Below are 14,943 nucleotides of genomic sequence, written 5' to 3'. Positions count from 1 at the left end.
CATGTACCACTTCTTCCAGGAAGTCTTCCCTGACTCACTCCCTCCAAAGCCTCAACCTTCTGCCCCAAGTGGGGGTTCTTGATCCCCATCTGGAACCCCAGCCTCTGGTGGGCTGCCTTCACTTGACAACAGTAATTGAGCACCTGAGCCCAATCTGACCCTTCTCTGTCCTCTCTTCACACCCTCAGCAGGAGGCCTCAGCAGGAGGCCTGCCCTGCTCACAGCAGCCCTAGGCATGATCAACCTACTCCTCTTCTAATGACCTTGTACATTAAAAGGTGCAGCTCCCCACCTCCTCAGGCTATGCCTGCACACACCAGACTATTCTCTCCTCCAGATCTTTGCCCCTGCTGCCCGCTCTCCCCAGCAAGCCCTCAGCCTTCTTTTTTCCTCCTGAGTTCCTGCTTACCATTTAGCCTCAGGCCAGGTATAGCCTCCTCTGAGAAGCCCTTCTGGCCTTTGTAACGGACTGCCACAGTTCATATGGCACCTCCCCCACGGCAGGGCAATGAGCAGGGTCTGTGCCTGGCTCCTCCACCGTGCAAGCTGCTCCCAAAGTGTACATTTGGGGTCCCCAGCATCCAGCACAAGGACCAGACATCACCAGCAGGTCATCAAGGATCCAGCTGCCAACTCCCTGCCCAGAAAACCCAGGGGCAGAGGGCAGGAGCAACTGCCCATAGCAGTACTGAGTCCCATTTTGCCCCCGCAGTCCACACACCTAAGGGATAGGCGGAGGGGGGGGCCTCTCTGCAAATGGCCAACTGGTAACCAAACCCACGTCGTTTCTAAAACTAGGGCACAGGAGAGAAACGGGAACAGCAGAACTGTCCCCAAATAGAACTGTGGCTCATCTGGTTCCAGGGCCTTCGGGAACACCTGGCGAGGGGAGGGGGGGGTGGCGGGGGGCGGGGATCCAAAGGAAATCTAAAGATTGAAAAGCAGAGAAGTCAACCTCATCACCATCGGCACTGATACCCCAACCACTTCCCACAGGGCCAATCCAAATCCTGGCAGGGAGGGCCCTCTCCCACTTACCCCACCTAGCTACAGGGTGCTCCCTAAACTGTCCCCCTCAGCCTTCGCCTGCATGGATCCTTTGCCTGGAATGCTGTTCCCCTCCTGCCAGTCAGAATCCTGCCATCTCTATGCCCCCAACCACTGACTGGGCACTTTCTGTAAGCCTGGCATGGGCAGGCATGTGAGCAGAATGAGATTATCAAGTCTTCTCAACATCCCTATGAGGAAAAGACTCCTGCACCCATCTCATAGATGAGTAAACTGAGGCTCAAAACGAGAAGCCATCTGCCCAAAGCACACAGCCGAGGAGGCAGGTGGGCCAGGTGATATGGTGGGTCCTGGGTGCCAGCAGTCACAGGGCACCCAGAAGGCCTGGTGGGGCCTGGATCAGCCTCCTACCCAGGCCCAGTCTTGGGGACTTGGCATAATTCAGGGGCAAAGTACACAGAGCACAATCCCACCTGCCTAGGCAGAATTAACTCCCCACTAGTTGGCTGGCTGCTGAGTGAGGAGCCACATTGGTACAATGTGATGGGACTGTCTCCTTCACAATATGCACAGACCCATTGCACAGATAAGAAAACTGAGTCCTGGAAGGGGACAGTTTCCCCATCTGGAAAGCGGGATGTGCCCCAGGAACCTCTGGCTGTGACACCCTACTGTGGCCTGTGGACCCTATTTCCTTTCTCTGAGTTTCAGTTTTCCTACCTAGAGAATAGGGCTGTCATTCCATTCCTCTTCAAGTTGATACAAATTATAATAAAATAACAACTAACATTTACTGAGAGCTGACTATGTGCTGGTATTGCTGAGAGGGTCTTGCACAAGAACTCACTTGATTCTTAGAACAAGCCCAGGATGTGGAGACTGCCATTTCACCCGTTTTTCAGGTGGGAAAACTGAGGCACAGAAAGGTGAACTGATTCACTGAGCCACACAGCTAGTGGGCGACAGCAGTTAGAAGTAAAGGAGAAGACCCTGGGCTGGGAGCTGGAGTGCTGACAGAAGAGGCTCCTGGCCTTCGCCCTGCCCTGAGAGGAACACGGGAGGGGCTGGGGAAGTGTCAGGGGTCAGGCAGGGGGTACAGAGGACTCGGCCTGGAAGATGGGGCAGGCCTGCGGTGCTCAGAAGGCCCTGGGTCCAAATCCAGGCACTGGATGACCTTGGGCAAGTCCCTTTGCTTCTCTGAGCTGTTTCCTTTTGGTGATGTGGAGCCAGAAGTTCTGCCTCTCAGGGATGCTGTGAGGATCAGACCCAAGCGTTCACGGGACCCTGAGCCAGAGTTCAACCAGTGCTGAGGGATGAATGACTATTAAAGCAATCCAGGGCGGGTCCATGTGCTCACTGTTCCTTCAGGACCCTGATTGTATCTGATTCTGCACTCGGAAGTGGTGGGAATGTGGACACGGCCGGCCTCTTTAATTCCTAAGAGGAACCCTCCCAGCTCTGCCAGCCTCCCAGGCTGTGTGACTTCAGGAAAGTCAGTTCACCTCTCTGAACCTCCAGATGCTCCTTTTGACAATAAGTTGAGGCTTTAAGGGCCTATGAGAGAGGGGACTCAGGGGGATGGAGGCGGGGGAGGTTCCGTTCCATCTGTCCAAGCACAGAGAACACCTGGCATGACCCAGAATTGGGGCCTCAGTTTCCCCATCTGCCAAATGAAGGTTATTATGATGATCTGCTTCCCTCCCAGCCCTGCTTGGGGATACTCAGAGGTGACTGTGGAAAGTGCTTTGTAAACTATAAAGTGCAGCTCCCTTCAACATGATGATTATCGCCACTCTCTCATAGCAGCAGAAAGAATTCTATGGCTGCCCAGCCGGCGTGGCTCAGTGGTCGAGCGAAGATCTATGAACCAGACAGACGGTCACGGTTCGATTCTGGGTCAGAGCACATGCCCTGGTTGCAGGCTCGATCCCAAGTGTGGGGAGGCAGCTGATCAATGATTCTCTCTCATCATTGATGTTTCTCTCTCTCTCCCTCTCTCTCTCCCTTCCTCTTTGAAATCAATAAAAATATATATTAAAAAAAAAAAAAAAAAAGAATCCTATGGCTTGCCCAGCCAGAGTGGCTCAGTTGGTCAGGCGTTGTCCTGTGCACTGAAAGGTTGCAGGTTCGATTCCCTGTCAGGGCACATATGGAAGGCAACCAATTGACGTTTTCACATTATTGCTTCTCTCTCTCTTTCTCTCCCCGCCCCATTTCTCTCTCTAAGCTTGCCCTCGGGTGAGGATTAAACAATAAAAAAAAAATCCCATGGCTTGCCATCTAAGGCAGAACATGTCAGAGCCACGAGGGAGGGCAGAGGAGGGAAGTATGGGCTCCGGTTGGGGCAGAGAGGATAGTCAGTAAAAGCTTTCGGGAGACAGAGGCCGCTAAGCCACTAGAAAGGTATTGAGAGGAAGGGCACAGAAGCTGTGGGACCCCCAGAGGCAAAGGCGTGGGAGCTAGACATCCCAGGGCAAGCAGGAAGATAGCCAGTGGATCAGAAAGGCTAAAGGGTCACCTGAGTGAAAGGGAAATGTGGGAGATGATGGGGGGATAAGGCAGAGGACAGGGCTCTGGCCCAGACCAACAGCACCTACAGGAGCCCTTGCTATGGAGCCTGGGCCCATCCTGGCCTCTCTCTGCGCCTCAGCTGCCTCCCAGGCCAAGTGGGCAAAGACACAAAGTACCCAATGCTTAGTCAGCGGCCACCTTTGGAGAGATGGACGCATTGGGGGGGGAGGGGGAGGGTACTGAATGCCAGGGATGAGGGCACGGGAGGCCTTGACAAGTTACAGGTGGGCAAGGGTTGAGGCGGGAGCTGGGCTCAGACAGGCTGGTTAGAGAGGGTGACTTCCAATCTATCCAGCCACCAAACTTGTCTGTTTCTAGTTAACCTTTCCTCAGCCCCACCCCACAGGTCAAGGCCATCACGGACAGAGGTGTGTCCAGGCTCACTCCTTGGAATCAATTGGCCTGCAGAGGCCCAGCAATCCCACCTTGCCAGGGAACTACCTTCCTAATCACAGGCACTCAGAAATATGAAGCATGTACTGTGTACAGGCCCCGCAACAGAGCAGGCACGCACTAGCTCACCTGATCCTCGCTTCATCTTGTCAAAGCTGGTACTGGTACTGTCATCCCCACTTCACAGACGGGGAAACTAAGGCTCAGAGCAATCATGTTCCCACAATCATACACAGAGAACAAGTGGCAGGGCCAGGATTCGAACCCAGATCCAACCAGCTCCACAGGCCTTGCTAACATCCACTGAGCACCCTGATAAGCCAATCCCGAGACCTGAGGGTTCCCTGCAAGATCAGAGTACTCCAGACCCAAGTGGAGATCCATCCGTCAGAGCTGGAAGTCCAGAGTCACGATACCTGCTCCCAGCAACACACGCACCCTGCACCCTTGCCTAGGGAAAGATTTCAGCCAAGCTGGTGCACACTCAGGTGGGACTCAGGTGCCAAAAACCACCCAGAAGCCAGAAGACGGGGTTCACACTTCACTGTGCTGGGGGACCATGGCCCCAGCCCTTGCCTTTCTGAGCCTCAGTCGCCTCTTCGACGTAGTAGGAACAAAAGTTCTACCCACCCCATGATGGGGCAAGGGATGGAATGGGTCACCTGCTATGACGTGGGTGGGAAGAGCACAATGCAAAGACATTGACATCGAACGGAGTAAAAGTCAAGGCCACAAACCTGGACAAAGCAGCCCAGGAGAAGATAATCAACCCTTAACGGGGAAGCTGAACTTCCCAACACCACCCAACCCCAACGTCCATCCCCCAGCACTGGAAGCTCGAGGGTTCAAAGGGCCCATTCCCAGAGTGTCTTAACAGCCCCGCAGTGGGCATCAAAGAAGAGGACTCTGCCTGGCCCACCCCGTGGGGGGCTAGGATCCCCACCAGTGAGGGAAGAGCCCTCACCGCACAGATGAGGAAACTGAGGACCAGAGCAGGGAGAGAGTTGGCCAAGATCATCCAGTTCTCCTTCCCTCTGGCTCCTCATTTCATTCTAGAGCTCCTCTGGGTAGTTCCAGGGGGAGGGGTTGGGGCCCAGGTTGGAGGGAAGTCCCTCACTCCCCACAGCAAGGAGGAGGGAAATGGCGGTGTTGGCTTCCAGCTCTAAGATCCTCTCCAATCACTGACCCCTTGACTCAGCCCCACGCAGGCTGTCCTGTGGGAAGGGGCAGGCTGGCTGGGTAGGGAGAGCCCTGGATCAAAAGACAAAAGATGTGCATTTTCCTCCCAGCTTGGATAATATGTCCTGGGTCTTTCTGGCCTCATTTCCCCCATCTGTGAAGAGAAGGTCAGAATAAATCAGGAATAACAAACTCATGGCACACATAGGATGTTCTTTAATCCTCTGCCCATGGCAGACATTACAAGTCTATCACAGCACTCTTTCCCATGAAGCCAAGACTGAGCCTCAGCATGCTTCTCCACATAGCAGTCCAGGTCTGGAGAATTTGAGCCCCAGGCCATCCCAAGACTGGATAATATCTGAGCCCCCCTGAGGGGAGAGAAGGGAGACTTAGCATTTCCTGAGTATCCAACAGAGTGGAGCCACGGGAGACGGGAGCTGATTTAATCTTCACAAGGGAGAGGTGCCGAGGCTGAGGCTCAGCAAGGCTACATGACTTGCCTTTGGACACAGGGAAGGTATCTACTGGACCACCCTCCCCCAGAAGAGTGATGCACAGCCAGCCATCAGCCACCAAGGAAGCCCCTAAGGTACAGCCTCACTCCATTCTCCCCTGGGCCCTACTAAGTGCAAGCCTCATGCCCATTCTACAGGTTCAGAAACTGAGTCACAGGAAGGGGTGTCAGCTGCCAGAGGAAGAAGGACTGGAGCCCACGTCTGGTTCTTCCCCACCCCTATTTATCAAGTTAATGCATTGAATGCATTGTGTTGGTCCTCTCAGGACATCGTGGGAGCCATGACTCATATTATCCCACCTCAGAGATGAGGAAACTGAGGTGCCCCAAAGGAAGTGCCTCCCCCAGGGGTTCAAATGGAAACCAGACAGTTTACCAGGGAGATAAGGGGGTGGGGACCGTGGAAGGGAAGTAAAGGGCTATGAGAACCCAAAGGGAGATAGAGGTGTGGGGGATCACGTGACAGAAGCAGGAAACGAGGCTCTAGTCGAAAGGCCCAAAGCAGGGGGCAGGGGTCCTTTGAAGTGGCTCTAAGGCCTACAATGACATGGGAGGCTCCCGCAGCTCCCAGCACTGGACTAGGAGCCCAGAGCCCTACAGCCTTGGCTCAGCCCCGTCACTTGTCAACTGGGAGACCCTAGTCACGCTCTAGTCAAGAGGCTTCTCCTCTCTGGCTCTTAGAATGTTCATCTGGGAAATGAACCAGCCTCGCCTAAGGCAGGCTTTCAAGAAGCTGGGGTGAGCTGGACCCTCCTCCCCAGATCAGCCTCATCACACAGAGAAGGCAGGGCAGAACTAGAGTCACCCAGAACTTGGTGGCCCTGGCTGCCAACATCCCTTCCTGGGACAGTCCTGCCCAGCACCTTCAGATTCAGTGAGATCATCCACTCAAAGCCTTCACCACACAGCGGGCGAGGCGAGACCCACTGGGCCAACCGACCTGCCCCATGTAATGCCAAACAAGTGCCTACCGGTGCCAGGCACTGGGCATACAGCCCTCCTTTAACCCTTGCCTGTTGGGGAGATAGTTATTGTCCTCATTTTCAAGACAAGGAAACTAAGTCTCAGATACAATGAATGACCCAAAGACACCCAACAAGTGAAGACGGTCAGATCTGTCTGACTCCTGAGCCCTCACCATACCTTTGGTCTCCAGCTGACCCCTCGCTCCTCCCCACCTCACTCCCAGCCTCCAGCTACCCTGCACTGCACTTCCCCAGCCCATCGCTCTCACTCTCTCCTGCCTTCCTGCTAGTGAACTCCTACTCGACTTCCAAAGCCCAGCCTCAAATGCCTCCTCCTCTTGACCTGATCTAAGCCTCCACAGAATACTCCATCCCACAGATCTAGTTCTACCAGAGGCCTTGGCCAGCTCTGTACCCCTGGCCTTCAGCACAGAGCTGTTCACACAGGGGACACCAATCAGCTCTCTGTGTGAAATGAAGGCCAAACTACTCCTCAAGGCCCAATGGTCCAGTCCTGCTGTAACACCCCTCATTTCACCTCTCACCCAATCCTCTTAATTCTCTGTGCTCCAGACTCACGGGCTTTCCCACTGTTTGTCCACAACAGCACCTACTCCTCCGCCACAGGGCCTTTGCACATGTCGTTTCCTCTGACAAGCCCTTCCCCTAGCTCCATGCCTGACCAACTCCTCCGCGCTCCCTTCAAGATTCCTCTGTATCCCACACCTCTTTCTCTGAGCCCTTATCACATCTGTGATTATATAGTAATTCATTTGGCAACTTGTTTGCTATTTGGCTCACCCTCCAGACCCAAATTTCTGGGAGGCCAGGGATCTCTTCACAATTCCCCAGCAAGAACCCACCCAGGCCAACTCCTCCCCACCACCCCAGGGGCCTTGGGAAGTATCAGAAGCAAAGAAAGAAAACCCTGTCCCCTTGTTAAGTGAACTACTGCTCCTCTCAGCACCACCTCCTGGAAGCCTCCCAATGCCTCCCTACAGCTTTCACTGCTCACCCCCTCACCACCACACTGCTCAGCCTGAGTTCAAAGCTCCTAGTACACAGTCGGTGCTCATGGTCATGGGTGCTTGTATCAAGGTGGGTTTGGGAAAAACGGGGTCCACTGAGGGCCAGGGCGGTGAGAGGGTGTCTGTCAGCAGGTCACTGAGCCATCTCCTGCCTAGTTCCCAGGGCACAATCAGGGAAGAAGCAAAAGCAGGAACTGGCTGTGAGCTAGGGATAATTCAAGCTCCAGGAAGAGGCCAAGGGAGAGGAGGAGAAAGCTGGGGGGAGAGGTGGCAGAGGAGGGCCTTCCTGGGAGAGGTGGGCCTTAAGCTAAGCCTCAAAGAGCAAGAGCAGATAAGCAGCTCAGAGGAGAGGGCAGCCCTGGCGGGGACAACTTCAGGAGCAAAGGCCCAGGGGCCACACAGGAGGACCTGGCCAGGCAGTCAGCTGACAGAGGTGACACACCATAAATCATTTCCCTGGGTGGAAAGACCGCATCACCAAGACACACCACATCACCCAACGGCTCGTGTCTTCCATGCGATCACCCAACGGTATAGTCTTTTCCGACAAGGCCATGTGCCTGGTCGCACACCGGGCAACTCCTGCCCCCCCAACACTGGACGGGTGTGAGGGCAGCCAGACTGGGGTCCCTGAGGCCTAGGTTCTAATTCCGTGTCAAACTGTGTGGCCCTGGTCAAGTCACTTCCCCTCTCTACACCTCAGTTTCTCCATCAGCAAAATGAGGATAAACAAGAGTCCCTACCTCGCAGGAGGTGCTCAGTAGATGTTAGCAGCCATCATTCTCATTGGCTCATTTCAAAACGGAGGCCAGAGGGAGCAGTGAGTTGCCTCCGGTCACACAGCGGCTGGGTGGCAGGGCTGTGCTGGGGCTGTTTCTTTCTCAGGGGGTTATGGGGTGGCTTTTCCTCTCTGGAGACGAGTCCCACCAGGGCCTATGACCTCACCTCCCACCCAGGTTAGGAAATTCATCCAGTGAAGTGCTCATTTATTAAGCACCTACTACATGTCAAGCCCCTACATGCAGAAACACATAGGTTCTTGCCCTAAGGATTCCCATTCCACATATGGGAATTCAGAGGGCTGTCCCTTGGCCCAGGTCACCCAGTGAGATGAGCAGCCTAGGTGTCTGGTCTCCCCAGCCAGGAGGCTGAGAAGAGGGTTGGCAGTAGGACCAGCCCAGCCCATTCTTGGAAACGGTCTGATCTCCACTCACTGTAGCTGGGCCTGGACTCACCCCAGTTCACCCAGGGACCACTGCTCCAATTGTACAGAATCCCTGAGGTTCAGAAAGCCTCACCCAGGGCCCCACATGCTCTGTCCACACTCAAGCTGGCCTGAAAGCCCCCGAGACTGAACTGAGAGCCCACAGGTGAGATACTATGTTCTCCCCCGTCCTTGCACCAGCCCCGTAATCCCAGCCAGGCCCACTGGCCACTGATGAAGACCCTCCAGCTCAGAGAGGGAAGGCAGTTAGTTGTCTGAGGAGACCCAGCAGGGACACCCAGGCCCAACCCCAGCCCAGGCAGGCAGGTGGACCCAGCCTGGTGGTGAAAATCCAAAACTTTTGTCAACTTCGGAGCAGGTAGGCCTCTGGGCCCCATCAGGGTGAGTCTGGGGGCTGGGCACAGGAGGGCCCGAGCACAGTCTGGCCCAGTCCCTTCCAAGCCAATGGCACCAGACCCAACCCACAGCCCCAGGAGGACAGAGGTTCTGGTGCCCAGCCTGGCGTGCCCAGCCCGGCGCCCCCAGGCCTGGGTGCTGCGGGACCCCTCTCCACCTCCCATCCTGGGCCGGGGAGGAGGGTAGTGGGGGGGCACCAGGCCCGGCTGCCGTGGCCAGAGGTGGCGCCGATTGGCTCAGATTTCAGATTTGGCCTAGACCCGGCCTGAGGGCTTGGGCCGGGCTGGCTATTCTCAAGGGGCTCTGAGGGGCAGGGTGAGGTGGAGCAGGTCCCTGCAGGGACAGGACTCCGAGCCCCCCGCCCAGCCCCCTCCCTCCGCTGCATCACAACAAAAGGCCGACCTGGGCAAAACCGGTGCGCCCGCCCCGCGCTCCGAGACCCCGGCTCCGCCAGGGTGGGGGGTGGAGGGGTGGACAGGAGCCCCCGCGGCCCGGCGATCCGACGCCAGGGTGGTCCCCGGACGGGGGCTCCCCGACACCGGCTGCTACAGGGCGCCCACGGAGGGGCGGGGGTGTGCTCACCTGGGCCGCGGACCGGCGGGCACACCAGCAGGCAGACGCACGGGAGGGCGGACCGCCGGACGGCCAGGGGGTCGGGCAGACGGCGGCCAGGCCGCTCCGGCTCCCAGGCCGGAATGGATTCCGGGCCGAGAGAGACAGAGCGGGAGAGAAAGGGAGGAGGAGAAGGAGGAGGAGGCGGCCCAGGGAGGGAGGGAGGGAAGAAGAGGGAGGGAGCGCACGAGCAGGGAGGAGGGGCCCGGCAGGCCTCCGGGAGGAGGAGGAAGGAGGAAGCGCGGAGGGAGGATTCCCCGCCGGTGACTCGGTGACTCGAGAGAGACCCGAGCGCGGCCCCCCAGCACCCGAGCCAGCGGGGGCGGGGGGCGGGGGGGGGGGGGGTCCAGGCGCAGCGGGGGGGGGGGGGTGGGGAGGGACGGAGGCACGCGGAGCAGGAGACCCGCCCCCCACCCCGCCCGGTAAGAACGCCCCACCCTGGAGGACCCCCATGGGTCCTTGTGCCAAAATGCCCCTCTTTAATTCCCCCCAATCCACCCACCCAATTTACTCCAAATCTACTTCTGCTGCAATATTAGTAATAGTAATAATAGTAATTATATCAGCACTAATAAAGCCCTTGTTTCTTTCCAGGTGCCATGCTAAATGGCTCTGGTAGGCTTTAGGATCTATTCCTAACAACCAGCTGGACTGGGGGGGATGATTATCTCCATTTTACAGATTAGGAAACTGAGGCACGGAGAAGGGGGTCACCTACAAGAACCTTGACCTTGGACTCTGGCCTTAGTTTCCCAAAGTGGGGACTGGGGCCTGAGACACAGTGTGGAGAAGAGACACATTTATTTTGAATAGATCCGTGTTTATTTTAATGTGCTCTTTTTAAAAAAGCAACTAAGGCAGCCCATTAAAGTTATCAAGTTCTGGATATTATTGCTGAGGAAGGGGCTGAAGCAGGTCTTTAGTGATAATTATTACCCTTTTAAGTTGATAAAAAGGCGAAGTGCACCTGGATGCAGGGGGCAGGGAGTAAAGCAGAGAAAGTGGACACTGAGGAAATGCCGCTTTAGCCACAAAGCCACCCGCCACCCCTATCTGACCCCACCTTACTCCCACCCCTCCTGCCCCCGGCTGCCCTGCTGGGGGTCAGCACCACACCCACCCTGATTCTTCACCAGTCCTCCTGGAATCATCGCCGGAATCAGCTTTAAATGCCGCTGTTTTCCTTCTCTGAAAGTTCTCCCATTTCACTGATGAGAAACTAAGGCCCAGCCAGGTCAACTGGCACCAGGCCTGGATACCTCCTGAGAGGAGCTGGGAGGAGAACCCTAGCATATGGGAGGCAAAGGCCTCAGGGTATAAAAATAGCATCCAGGAGACCAGAAATGAGCAAAGCCCTGAGCCAGACTGATCTGGGTTCAAGTGTAGGCTATTTGCCCACCTTCTGCACCTTGTACAAGTCATAGGAGTGAACACGGTCACAGATGACTCCTGGGAAGTTTGAAACTGACAAGTATGAGGGTGTTTGAGGTTATGGTCCACAAATGGTAACTCTTATGCTTAGTAAACTGAGGATTGAGGGGGGAGGGGCTGCTGGAAGTCACATAGCAAGCCAACGGAAGAGCCAGCACCAGAGGCCATCCTCTGCTGGTGACTGGTGAAATGGCTTCACTTGTTTACAAGGCTGGCTTACAGATTAACCTCCGCTTCCCAGGATTCTGGGCGGGCCCCTGGCTGGAGAAGCAGGTTTCTCAACCCTCATTCACTCTGCAGACATAGCTGAAGGTCTTTATTGGCCACATGGAGCGAGGGATGAGATGTTCATCCAGTGATGTGCTGGGGTTGGATCTTACCACTTGCAAGAGCAAATTTTGTTCATCTTTTCCCAACTTCAACCTCAATGATTGGTAGCTTGATATCAGTCACTGTGGGAGTATTTACACCTTGGAAATTGGCAAACACTGCAAATTAAGGCTTTTCTTCCCCCTTCCAGAAAGCTGGTTGTTAAATACTCATCAAGTCCCAACTTCTTGGATGTGACCTTGAGCCTGCCATTTCTCTGAGCCTGAAAAATAGGCTACATATTGTGCATCCCTCAGAAGACTCATGTGAGGATGAAATGAGGTGCTGTAAGTTCAGTATGTGTGAGCCCTTGTCATTCATACCCCTACACACTCTCTTGGAGCAGCGGGGATCGTCTGCACAAGTCTTGGCTTTGCAAGCACAGATGTAGCCTTCTATCTGTAACCACTGGCTCCGAGGGCTTGTCTCAGCTGCTGCAGCTCTCAGGAGGCACTTCAAGAGGATGTGGCCAGCACAATGGTTTTATTATTGAGCCTTGGAAATATTCATTATTTTCAGCCATCCCTGCAGGCCTTTGCCCTGCCAGGAATGCTCACCCCATATCTCTAGCTTCCCAACCCTCCCTATCCATCAAGGTCCCAAGTAAATGCCATATCCTCCAGGACATGCTTCCTGAAATGCCTCTGATGGAGGCATACCCCATCCATTCGAGGTGTCCCCATCCATTCGGGGGGTGTCTGTCCTCACTCTGAAGGCAGGCACTATGGCCTGGCCCCTGCCCAGCACAGAGCAGATGCTGCCCAGTTGGCCAGAGAGAACACACTGACTAGGGATCCACACACAAGAGCTCATTCACGTTCCAACTCTTTCAGTCCTTGACTGTGTGACCCCGCCCTCTCTGAGTCTCAGTTTACTCATCAATAAAATGGGGCAAAACCCCCACCATCTCCCAGGATTATGCAGATGCAAGAGTTGGTGGTCTGGCCTGATGGATAAGTGACTCTTTCTGCATTATTTTGTTTAGAATTGTTAGTAAAATAGCAACTCGTTGCTTAGTACCCCCAAATCACTCATCATCATTAATGGACAGCAAACATTTATTGACCACCAGTGATATACACAGCCCTGGGCCAGGCCTGGAACACCAAGGACAGTTTCCCAACCCAAAGCACCCAGCAGATGAGAGATGTTAATGTCAACATTGTTGAGATGGTGAACACCTGTTGTACACACTCGTCTATCTCTAGATACCGCTTCCCCTCCTTCCCCCCACCTGGATCAAAGCCATACCTGAGGGCAGGATGGAGACAGTGGCCTGAGGCCTGGCGCCACACAACTGGCAACAGACTCTTTGGCAAGAGCTTTCCCATGACACAAGATTGGGGCGCTGCCCACACCTCACCCAGGGCCTTGGTGGCTCTGGCTTGATGGTGGTCTATTTGCTGTGCCCACTCCAAGCTCTCAGAGCAGTGACCAGAAGGCTGGACCCATCCCAGGCACTCAGCGGCAAATTCCAGACCAGCCCTGTCATTCCCCAGATAATTTGCTGTGAGTTGTCTGTTCAAAGCCACCTGGCTCAGGGCATAGGTCAGGGTGGAAATATGTGCAGGCTCTAGCTTGAGGTTATGGAATGGGCTTGCCACCTCTATGGCACTGCAATTTACCCAGAGATATCTGATCTGGTTCCTCGGTACATCAGCTGATCAGGCCCTTACCAGCCACTCAGGCCTCCCTTGCAGGCTCTCTTCCCAACTCTGTCCAACCTGCATCTGTGCTGTCACTCTGTCACAGCAGCTCCTTTCATCCTGAGTCCTCTACCCTTGCTGGTCCCTCTGTCTGAAACTCTCCCCACCCCCTAGCCTCTGACTAAGCCTTACTCTTTCTTCTGGTCTGTCAATATCTCCTGAGCATCTACCATGTGATAGGTTCTGTACTAGGTGCTAGGGATACAGAAGTAAACAAACTAGATCTGGTCTCTGCCTGGAGTTGCTCATAGCCTGGAGGAGCAGGGAAGCGTGACCAGAGTTCTAGGTGGTGATGGGGCAAGCACAGGAGGCTGGAGGGGCGCAGAGGAGCGGCCCTAACCCAGCACGCGTGTTGGAATAGCAGGGCCGGTGAAGAAAGGAAGCTGTCTATGAAGAGTATAGAAGCCTGAAGACATGGTTTCAGGTGACAATGGACAGAGAAGGTGTTCCAGGCAGAGGGAACAGCATGAGCAAAGGCACAGAGGCCAAAAACACTGCTATGTTTGGAACTCCAACCAGAGCAGTGCTAATGGAACACAACCTGATGGGTGGCTGGAGTGGGGCAATTGGGGTGGGAATTGGGGCTGGGATTAGCCCTAAAGATCCTTAAATGCCAGGCTTGGCTTCTGTCCTGGAGGCCGTGGGGAGCCATGCAGGGTTGTGAGCAGAGAAGGGTCACTGAGTGGGAAGCAGATGCAGGGACAGGGAGAAGCAGTCTGGAGGCCGCTTCACTGATGGCAGCCACAGCTGCGGACCCGCTGAGGCAGAGCCCCCGGCTCACATCGGTGTGTGAGTGCCAGCATGTGGGCACATACCTAGGTTCCAGGAATAAGGACAAACTTACTCAAAGGCCTAAAACACAGGGCACTAGAGAAGCGTCCCTCCCTAGCCTCACGAGAGTCAGAAGGAGCCAAGAGCAGGTAAGCATGTTCTCCCTCAGAGGCCGGCCACCAAAAGGGGTAGCCAGCTGCCAGCAGTTGCTCCAGTGTCTGCCTACCCTCCAGGAAAGGGATGGAGACAGTAGAAGCCCAAGTGATAACATACAAATGACAGCGTTAACCACTGATCACAGCCATACATAATCAGAATCCTCACAGCCTCACCTGGGGCTGTATGGCCTGTGCACAGATGGGAAGCTTGAGGCCCAGACACTTCTCTACTCACCCCAGATTCTAGAGACGAAACAGGGGATGTCATAGGAAACAGGGGATTTCCTACGTGAAAATAGGTGGCACATCTGGCCTCACCAATATTGTATGAAGGTCAAGTGCAGGGAAAGTCAGCCATCCTTCACGTTACTCCCCTCAGGCCACAGTGGAGACCCAGAGAGGGGCAGGCACTCTCCCAAGGTCACAAGGAGAGTCACTGGCAGGCAGAGCCAGGCCTCCTCCAGCCCCAGCCTCCTTCCACCATATCTCAGAATGTGTGTGAGAGAAGATAGCAGGAGCCGGGGGCCCTTGATCTTCCTGGCCTGGCAGGAGGGCAGAGGGCAGGGCGGAAATCTGCAGCGAGGGCTGTGACTCAACAGGGATAAAAACCTGCT

General features: G+C 55.2%; 1 protein-coding gene across 4 annotated transcripts in view; it reads right to left on the bottom strand.

Moving 5' to 3' along the window:
- SRC (SRC proto-oncogene, non-receptor tyrosine kinase) overlaps positions 1 to 10,055 on the bottom strand; it is a 51,904-nt gene extending 41,849 nt beyond the window's left edge. For 3 of the 4 annotated variants that reach the window (XM_070420288.1, XM_070420287.1, XM_070420290.1), the window contains exon 1: positions 9,865 to 10,055. The gene's annotated coding sequence lies outside the window, so the exon portion shown is untranslated. The remainder of the gene's footprint in view (positions 1 to 9,864) is intronic. The other variant, XM_070420291.1, reaches the window with a different exon arrangement.
- Positions 10,056 to 14,943: the final 4,888 nt, after the last annotated feature.

Source organism: Myotis yumanensis, unplaced genomic scaffold, assembly GCF_028538775.1.
Source record: "Myotis yumanensis isolate MYYU_CA2020_CCGP unplaced genomic scaffold, mMyoYum1.0.hap1 SCAF_7, whole genome shotgun sequence".
Taxonomy (NCBI): Eukaryota; Metazoa; Chordata; class Mammalia; order Chiroptera; family Vespertilionidae; genus Myotis; species Myotis yumanensis.
This window is presented reverse-complemented; position numbering and strand designations above follow the sequence as displayed.